Below are 8,832 nucleotides of genomic sequence, written 5' to 3'. Positions count from 1 at the left end.
GCCCCAAATGTCTACACCATCACCGGCGGCTCCAGTCAGCAGGAGGCAACGGTTCCGTCAGATGGTGACAGACTACATGGCTTGCCCTCTTACTGTACTCCCAGACGGCTCTTCCCCGTTCAAGTTTTGGGTCTCTAAGCTGGATACATGGCCAGAGCTAAGCCAGTATGCATTGGAGGTGCTGGCTTGCCCTGCGGCTAGTGTCTTATCGGAACGTGTCTTTAGTGCCGCAGGTGGTGTACTAACAGACCGTCGCATGCGACTATCCTCCGATAACGTTGACCGGCTTACTTTCCTGAAAATGAACCAGGCCTGGATCTCGCAGGAATTTGCCACTCCTCTGCCTGATTAAGTAATTGGGTGTCATCCAGGTCTCCTGCTGTGTTCATCTTTCTACCACCTGAACTGCTATTCCTGGGCTCCAACACCGCCAGTTGCGGCTCAGAAGTGCAGGCTGCACAGTAAAAACATACGACCCAGTGTTATTGGGTTTCAGTAACGTCAGCTGATCCCCAGCTGTGTAGCTGGCAATGTGTCCTGCGACCGCCACGCTGGCACAACAACCTAAATGTAAGGGAACCTGTCCCCCCCCCCCCGTCGTTTGTTACTGAAAGAGCCATCTTGTGCAGCAGTAATGCTGCACAAGGAAAAGGTAGCTCTTTTTTTTTAGCTCTTTGCACACGCAGAACTTAACACTTATAAAATGTGTTCACTGATACCGTTATACCGTCCCGGAGCTGGGACTTTCCTTCGTAATGTGACGCAGCACAGCCGTCATTCCTACCCCCTTGGTGCCATGCGCTGCCTCCTCAGCGTTGTTTTAAGCTGTCACGGAGCCTGCGCTGTTCTGTTATCCCTTGGGCATGCCCTATTTGCGCTGCCTGTCTTCTGACATAATTTGGTGTCAGGCTGGCTGCGCCTGTGCGGCCGCGCTGCCCGAGATCCCGCCTCGCAGTGTCTTCTGATTGAGTCACACTGCGGGCCTGGGATCCATGGGCATGCGCAGTGCATATCTTCCCCTCGGGCTCTCGCTCATTTCCCTCCGCCTTCTTTAGACTGTGCGCCGTCAGCTGATCCCTAGCATGCCACGGCCGTGACACCGCACAGTCTGAAGAAGAGGGAAGGAGGGAAGGAGGGGAGTGAGAGTCGAGGATATGCACTGTGCATGTCCATGGATCCAAGGCCCGCAGTGGGATTACAATAGACGACACTGCGAGGTGAGATCTGGAGTCGCGTGGACGCACAGGCACTGACAGCCTGACACCAAATTATGTCAGAAGACAGGCAGCGCTAATTGGGCATGGCCAAGGGCTAACAGAACAGCGCAGGCTCCGTGACAGCTTAAAACAACGCTGAGGAGGCAGCGCACGGCATCAAGGGGATAGGAATGACAGCTGTGCTGTGTCCCATTACGAAGGAAATTCGCACCTCCGGAACGGTTTAACGGTATAAAGGGACACATTTTTAGTGTTTACTTCGGTGTTTGCAAGGAGCATAATTAAAAGAGCAACCTTTTCCTTTTGCATCCTTAGTGCTGCACAAGATGGCTCTTTCAGCTACAAACGTCTTGGGGGGGGGGGGTTAAAGGTTTCCTTTCAACTTGCTCCAATCAGGCTTCGGCCTACACTCTGTTCCACTGCTCCTCCTGCTGTCCCTAGGCTCTAACACCGCCAGTTGGTGCCTGGAAGTGCTGTGTGCACAGTCAACAGTCGCTCCTCTGTTATTGGGGTTCAGTAACGTCAGCTGATCCCCAGCTGTGTGTGTGGCAATACCTCCAATCTGCTCCTCCTGCTGTCCCTGGGCTCTAACACCGCCAGTTGGTGCCTGGAAGTGCTGTGTGCACAGTCAACAGTCGCTCCTCTGTTATTGGGGTTCAGTAACGTCAGCTGATCCCCAGCTGTGTATCCGGCAATGTGTCATGCGACCGCCACGCTGGCACAACTAAAATGTAAGGGGACCTGTCCCCCCCCCCCCCTAGGCGTTTGTTACTGAAAGAGCCACCATGTGCAGCACTAATACTGCACAAGGGAAAGGTCGCTCTTGAAATTATGCTCCTTGCAAACGCTGAACTACACACTCATGTAATGTGTCCCCTCACACCGTCCAACCGTCCCGGAGGTGGGACTTTCCTTTGTAATGTGACGCAGCACAGCCGTCATTGCTACCCCCTTGGCACCGTGCGCTGCCTCCTTAGCGTTGTTTGATTCCGTCATGGACCCTGCGCTGTTATGTTATCCCTTGGCCATGCACAGTTTGCGCTGCCCGTCCTCTGACATCATTTGTTGTCGTCCTGGCTGCGCCTGTGCGTCCACGCTGCCCGAAATCACACCTCGCAGTGTCGTCTAATGTGATCCCACAGTGGGCCTGGTATCCATGGCCATGCGCAGTGCATATACTAGCCCCTCACTCCCCTTCTTCACGCTTCTTCAGACTAGGCGGCGTCAGCTGATCCCTAATAGCATGCCACGGCCGTGACGCCGCACAGTCTGAAGAAGCAGGAAGGAGGTGAGTGAGAGGCGATGATATGCACTGCGCATGCCCATGGATCCCTGGCCCGCAGTGGGACTACATTAGATGACACTGCAAGGTTGGATCTCGGACAGCTTGGACGCACAGGCACTGCCAGCCTGACACCTACATGATGTCAGAAGACGGGCACCGCTAACTGTGCATGGCCAAGGGATAACATTACAGCGCGGGCTCCGTGACAGAACCAAACAACGTTGAGGAGGTGGCGCCCGGCACCAAGGGGGTTGGAATGACGGCTGTGCTGTGTCACATTACAAAGGAAAGTCCCACTTCCGGGATGGTTTGACGGTGTGAGGGGACACATTATATGAGTGTGTACTTCAGCGTTTGCAAGGAGCATAATTTTCGGAGCCACCATTTTCCATGTGCAGTATTACTGCTGTACAAGATGGCTCTTTCAGCAACAAATGCCTGGGGGGGGGGGGGTTTAAAGGTTCCCTTTCAACTTGCTCCACTGCAGGCTTCGGCCTACACTCTGCTCCTCTTTGATTCCCTGGGTTTCAACACTGTCAGTTGCCACCTGGAAGTGTTGTCTACACAGAAAAAACACTAGGTGATGTGTCAGTGGGGTTCAGCACCGCCAGCTGTTCTCCTGCTGTGTAGTCGGCAACGTGTCCAGCACAAGCCACGCTGGCACAACAGAACAAAAGCTGCCACCAGTGCAGGCTTCGGCCTACACTCTGCTCCTCTCCTCCTCCTGCTGACCCTGGGCTCAAACACCGCTAGTTTTTGCCCGGAAGTGCTAGCTGCACAGAGAAAAACACCAGCCAATGTGTTAGTGGGGTTCAGCAACGCCAGCTGTTCCCCTGCTGTGTAGCCGGCAACGTGACCTGCAAACGCCACGCAGGCACAGGAACTGAAATTAAAGGGAACCTGGCCCCACCCCCCCAGGTGTTTCTATGTATAACAGCCACCTAGTACAGCAGTACTGCTGCATTTGTACAAGGTGGCTGACTTTTTCTCCTTGCCCACGTGGAACTCAACACGTACAAAATGTGTCTCATTGAGACCATTCCACTGTCCCTGAGGTGTGACTTTCCTTTGTAATGATACGCAGCACCCCCCTTGGTAGCGTTTCCCGTCTTTTGTCATCATGGTTAGCTGGCTGCGCCTGTGCATCCGCCCTGCTAGAAACAACGCCCCTCGTTGTCATATTTATTTTGTCAGCGAGGGTGTGGTTTATGGGCACGAGCAGTGCATATGTTCGCCTGTCTTAACTCATCTCCTTCCGCCTTCTTCAGACTGTGCGGCCTCCTGGCCGTGGTAGGCGATAAGGGATCAGCTGAGGCCGCCCAGTCTGGAGCAGGTGTAAGGACATGTGTAAGCGGCAAACCTATTTACTGCACAAGGCCACGAATCCCAGCCACGCAGTGTGATTTTTTGAAAACACACTGTGGGTCTGGGATTCATGTCCATCGCTAACCGCAACGGCCGACATGAAATGAGGTCAGAAGACAGGAAGCGCTCACAGCGCATGGCCAAGGGATCACAATAGCGCAGACTCCTGTACAGCAAATAACAACGCTCAGGAATCTGCGCCCAGTACCTAGGTGCAAATTTTGACACCTGTGCTGCGTCTCCTTAAAAAGACAAGTAACGCCTCCACAACTGTTTGACAGTATAATGGGCTAAATAGTGTACGTGTTTTAGTCAGCGTGTGCAAGGAGCAAAACAAATAGAGCATCCTTTTACTTGTGCAGCATTAATGCTGCACAAGGTGTGGCTTTTGTACCTTGCAACACCTGAGGGGGGTTAAAGGTAACCTTTGAAATTGGTTCAACTAGGCTTCGGCCTACACTCTGCTCCTCTCCTGCTGACCCTGGGCTCAAACACCGCCAGTTTCTGCCCGGACATGCTAGCTGCACAGAGAGAAACACCAGCCAATGTGTTAGTGGGGTTCAGCACCACCAGCTGTTCCCCTGCTGTGTAGTCGGCATCATGTCCAGCACAAGCCACGCTGGCACAACTGACCAAAAGCTGCCACCAGTGCAGGCTTCGGCCTACACTTTGCTCCTCTCCTCCTCCTGCTGACCCTGGGCTCAAACACCGCCAGTTTCTGCCCGGACATGCTAGCTGCACAGAGAGAAACACCAGCCAATGTGTTAGTGGGGTTCAGCACCACCAGCTGTTCCCCTGCTGTGTAGTCGGCATCATGTCCAGCACAAGCCACGCTGGCACAACTGACCAAAAGCTGCCACCAGTGCAGGCTTCGGCCTACACTTTGCTCCTCTCCTCCTCCTGCTGACCCTGGGCTCAAGCAACGCCAGTTTCTGCCCGGACATGCTAGCTGCACAGAGAAAAACACCAGCCAATGTGTTAGTGGGGTTCAGCATCGCCAGCTGTTCCCCTGCTGTGTAGCTGGCAACGTGTCCTGCAAACGCCACACAGGCACATGAACTGAAATTGAAGGGAGCCTGCCCCCCACCCCCCCAGGTGTTTCTATGTATAACAGCCACCTTGTACAGCAGTACTGCTGTATTTGTACAAGGTGGCTGACTTTTTCTCCTTGCACACGTGGAACTCAACAAGTACAAAATGTGTCTCATTACAGACCATTACAATGTCCCTGAGGTGTGACTTTCCTTTTTAATGACACGCAGCACCCCCATTGTTAGCGCTGCCCGTCTCCTGACATCATTGGTTGGCTGGCTGTGCCTGTGCATCCCCCCTGCCCGACACAACGCCCCCCGTTGTCTCATATATTTTGACTGCGAGGGTGTGATTGATGGGCATGAGCAGTGCATATGTTCCCCTGTCTTCACTCCCCTCCTTCCGCCTTCTTCTGACTGTGCGGCCTCATGGCCGCGGCATGAGATAAGGGATCAGCTGAGGCCGCCCAGTCTGAAGCAGGTGTAAGGACATGTGTGAGCGGCGAACATATTTACTGCACAAGGCCACGAATCCCAGCACCGCAGTGTGACTTTAGGAAAAGCCACTGTGGGTCTGGGATTTATGGCCATCGTTAACCGCACCGGCCAACATGAAATGAGGTCATGAGACGGCCTGCACTAACAGGGTATTGCCAAGGGATAACACAAGAGCGCAGTTTCCTGTACTACAAATAACAACGGTAAGGAATCTGCGCACAGCACCTAGGTGTAAATTTGTACACCTGTGCTGCGTCTCCTTAAAAAGACTAGTAGTCACGCCTCCACTACTGTTTGACAGTATATTGGGCTAAATAGTGTACGTGTTTAATTCAGCGTGTGCAAGGAGCAAAATTAAATAGAGCAACCTTTGACTTGTGCATCATTAATGCTGTTCAAGGTGTGGCTCTTGTACCTTGCAACACCTGAGGGGGGGGTTAAAGGTAACCTTTGAAATTGGTTCAACTAGGCTTCGGCCTACACTCTGCTCCTCTACTCCTCCTGCTGACCCTGGGCTCAAACACCGCTAGTTTTTGCCCGGAAATGCTAGCTGCACAGAGAAAAACACCAGCCAATGTGTTAGTGGGGTTCAGCACCGCCAGCTGTTCCCCCGCTGTGTAGCCGGCATCGTGTCCAGTACAAGCCACGCTGGCACAACCGACCAAAAGCTGCCACCAGTGCAGGCTTCGGCCTACACTTTGCTCCTCTCCTCCTCCTCCTGCTGACCCTGGGCTCTAACACCGCTAGTTTTTGCCCGGACATGCAATCTGCACAGAGAAAAACACCAGTCAATGTGTCAGTGGGGTTCAGCAACGCCAGCTGTTCCCCTGCTGTGTAGCTTGCAACGTGACCTGCAAACGCCACGCAGGCACATGAACTGAAATTGAAGGGAGCCTGCCCCCCACCCCCAGGTGTTTCTATGTATAACAGCCACCTTGTACAGCAGTACTGCTGCATTTGTACAAGGTGGCTGATGTTTTCTCCTTGCCCACGTGGAACTCAACACGTACAAAATGTGTCTCATTAGAGACCAATGCTAATGTCCCTGAGGTGTGACTTTCCTTTTTAATGACACGCAGCACCCCCATTGTTAGCGCTGCCCGTCTTCTGACATCATTGGTTGGCTGCCTGTGCCTGTGCGTCCGCCCTGCCCGACACAACGCCCCTCGTTGTCTCATATTTTGGATGCGAGGGTGTTATTGATGGGCATGTGCAGTGCATATGTTTGCCTGTGTTCACTCATCTCCTTCCGCCTTCTTCAGACTGGGTGTCCTCATGGCCGCGGCAGGCGATAAGGGATCAGATGAGGCCGCCCAGTCTGAAGCAGGTGTAAGGACATGTGTGAGCGTCAAAAATATTTACTGCACAAGGCCACGAATCCCAGCCACGCAGTGTGATTTTTTGAAAACACACTGTGGGTCTGGGATTCATGTCCACCGCTAACCGCAACGGCCAACATGAAATGAGGTCATAAGACAGGAAGCGCTCACAGCGCATGGCCAAAGGATCACAAGAGCGCAGACTCCTGTACAGCAACTAACAACGCTCAGGAAGCTGCGCCCATGCAAAAAGGTGTTGTTTTCGACACCTGTGCTGCTTTTCTTTAAAAAGACAAGTCACGCCTCCACTACTGTTTAACAGTATAATGGGCTAAATAGTGTACGTGTTGCATTCAGCTTGTGCAAGTAGACAAATTAATAGAGCAACCTTTTACTTGTGCAGCATTAATGCTGCAGAAGGAGTGGCTCTTGTACTTTGTAACACCTGAGGGGGGGTTAAAGGTAACCTTTGAAATTGGTTCAACTAGGCTTCGGCCTACACTCTGCTCCTCTCCTCCTCCTGCTGACCCTGGGCTCTAACAACGCTAGTTTTTGCCCGGAAATGCTAGCTGCACAGAGAAAAACACCAGCCAATGTGTTAGTGGGGTTCAGCACCGCCAGCTGTTCCCCCGCTGTGTAGCCGGCATCGTGTCCAGCACAAGCCACGCTGGCACAACCGACCAAAAGCTGCCACCAGTGCAGGCTTCGGCCTACACTTTGCTCCTCTCCTCCTCCTCCTGCTGCCCCTGGGCTCAAACACCGCTAGTTTTTGCCCGGAAATGCTAGCTGCACAGAGAAAAACACCAGCCAATGTGTTAGTGGGGTTCAGCACCGCCAGCTGTTCCCCCGCTGTGTAGCCGGCATCGTGTCCAGCACAAGCCACGCTGGCACAACCGACCAAAAGCTGCCACCAGTGCAGGCTTCGGCCTACACTTTGCTCCTCTCCTCCTCCTGCTGACCCTGGGCTCAAACACCGCCAGTTTTTGCCCGGACATGCGATCTGCACAGAGAAAAACACCAGGCAATGTGTTAGTGGGGTTCAGCAACGCCAGCTGTTCCCCTGCTGTGCAGCTTGCAACGTGACCTGCAAACGCCACGCAGGCACATGAACTGAAATTGAAGGGAGCCTGGCCCCCACCCCCAGGTGTTTCTATGTATAACAGCCACCTTGTACAGCAGTACTGCTGCATTTGTACAAGGTGGCTGATGTTTTCTCCTTGCCCACGTGGAACTCAACACGTACAAAATGTGTCTCTTTGAGACCATTCCACTGTCCCTGAGGTGTGACTTTCCTTTCTAATGATACGCAGCACCCCCCTTGGTAGCGCTTCCCGTCTTCTGACATCATTGGTTGGCTACTTGCGCCTGTTCGTCCGCCCTGCCTGAATAAAATGCTCCTCGTTGTCTTAATTATTTTGACTGCGAGGGTGTGATTGATGGGCACGAGCAGTGCATATCTTCGCCTGTCTTAACTCATCTCCTTCCGCCTTCTTCAGACTGTGCAGCCTCATGGCCGCGGCATGCGAGAAGGGATCAGCAGAGGCCGCCCAGTCTGAAGCAGGTGTAAGGACGTGTGTGAGCGGCCAAAATATTTACTGCTCAAGGCCACGAATCCCAGCACCGCAGTGTGGCTTTATGAAAAGACACTGTGGGTCTGGGATTTATGGCCATCGTTAACCGCACCGGCCAACATGAAATGATGTCATAAGATGGGCAGCGCTAACAGGGCATTGCCAAGGGATAACACAAGAGCGCAGACTCCTGTACAGCAAATAACAACGCTCAGGAAGCTGCGCCAAGCACCAAGGCGTTATTTTGGACACCTGTGCTGCGTCTCATCAAAAAAACCAAGTCACGCATCCACTACAGTTTGACTGTAGAATGGGGTAAATTGTGTATGTCTTTCATTCAGCGTGTGCAAGTAGACAAATTAATAGAGCAACCTTTCACTTGTGCAGCATTAATACTGCACAAGGTGTGTCTCTTGTACTTTGTAACACCTGAGGGGGGGGTTAAAGGTTTCCTTTGAAATTGGTTCAACTAGGCTTCGGCCTACACTCTGCTCCTCTCCTCCTCCTCCTGCTTCAACACGGGCTCTAACATCGCTAGTTTTTGCC

The sequence above is a fragment of the Ranitomeya imitator genome, chromosome 4 (genome assembly GCF_032444005.1).
Source record: "Ranitomeya imitator isolate aRanImi1 chromosome 4, aRanImi1.pri, whole genome shotgun sequence".
Taxonomy (NCBI): domain Eukaryota; kingdom Metazoa; phylum Chordata; class Amphibia; order Anura; family Dendrobatidae; genus Ranitomeya; species Ranitomeya imitator.
This window is presented reverse-complemented; position numbering follows the sequence as displayed.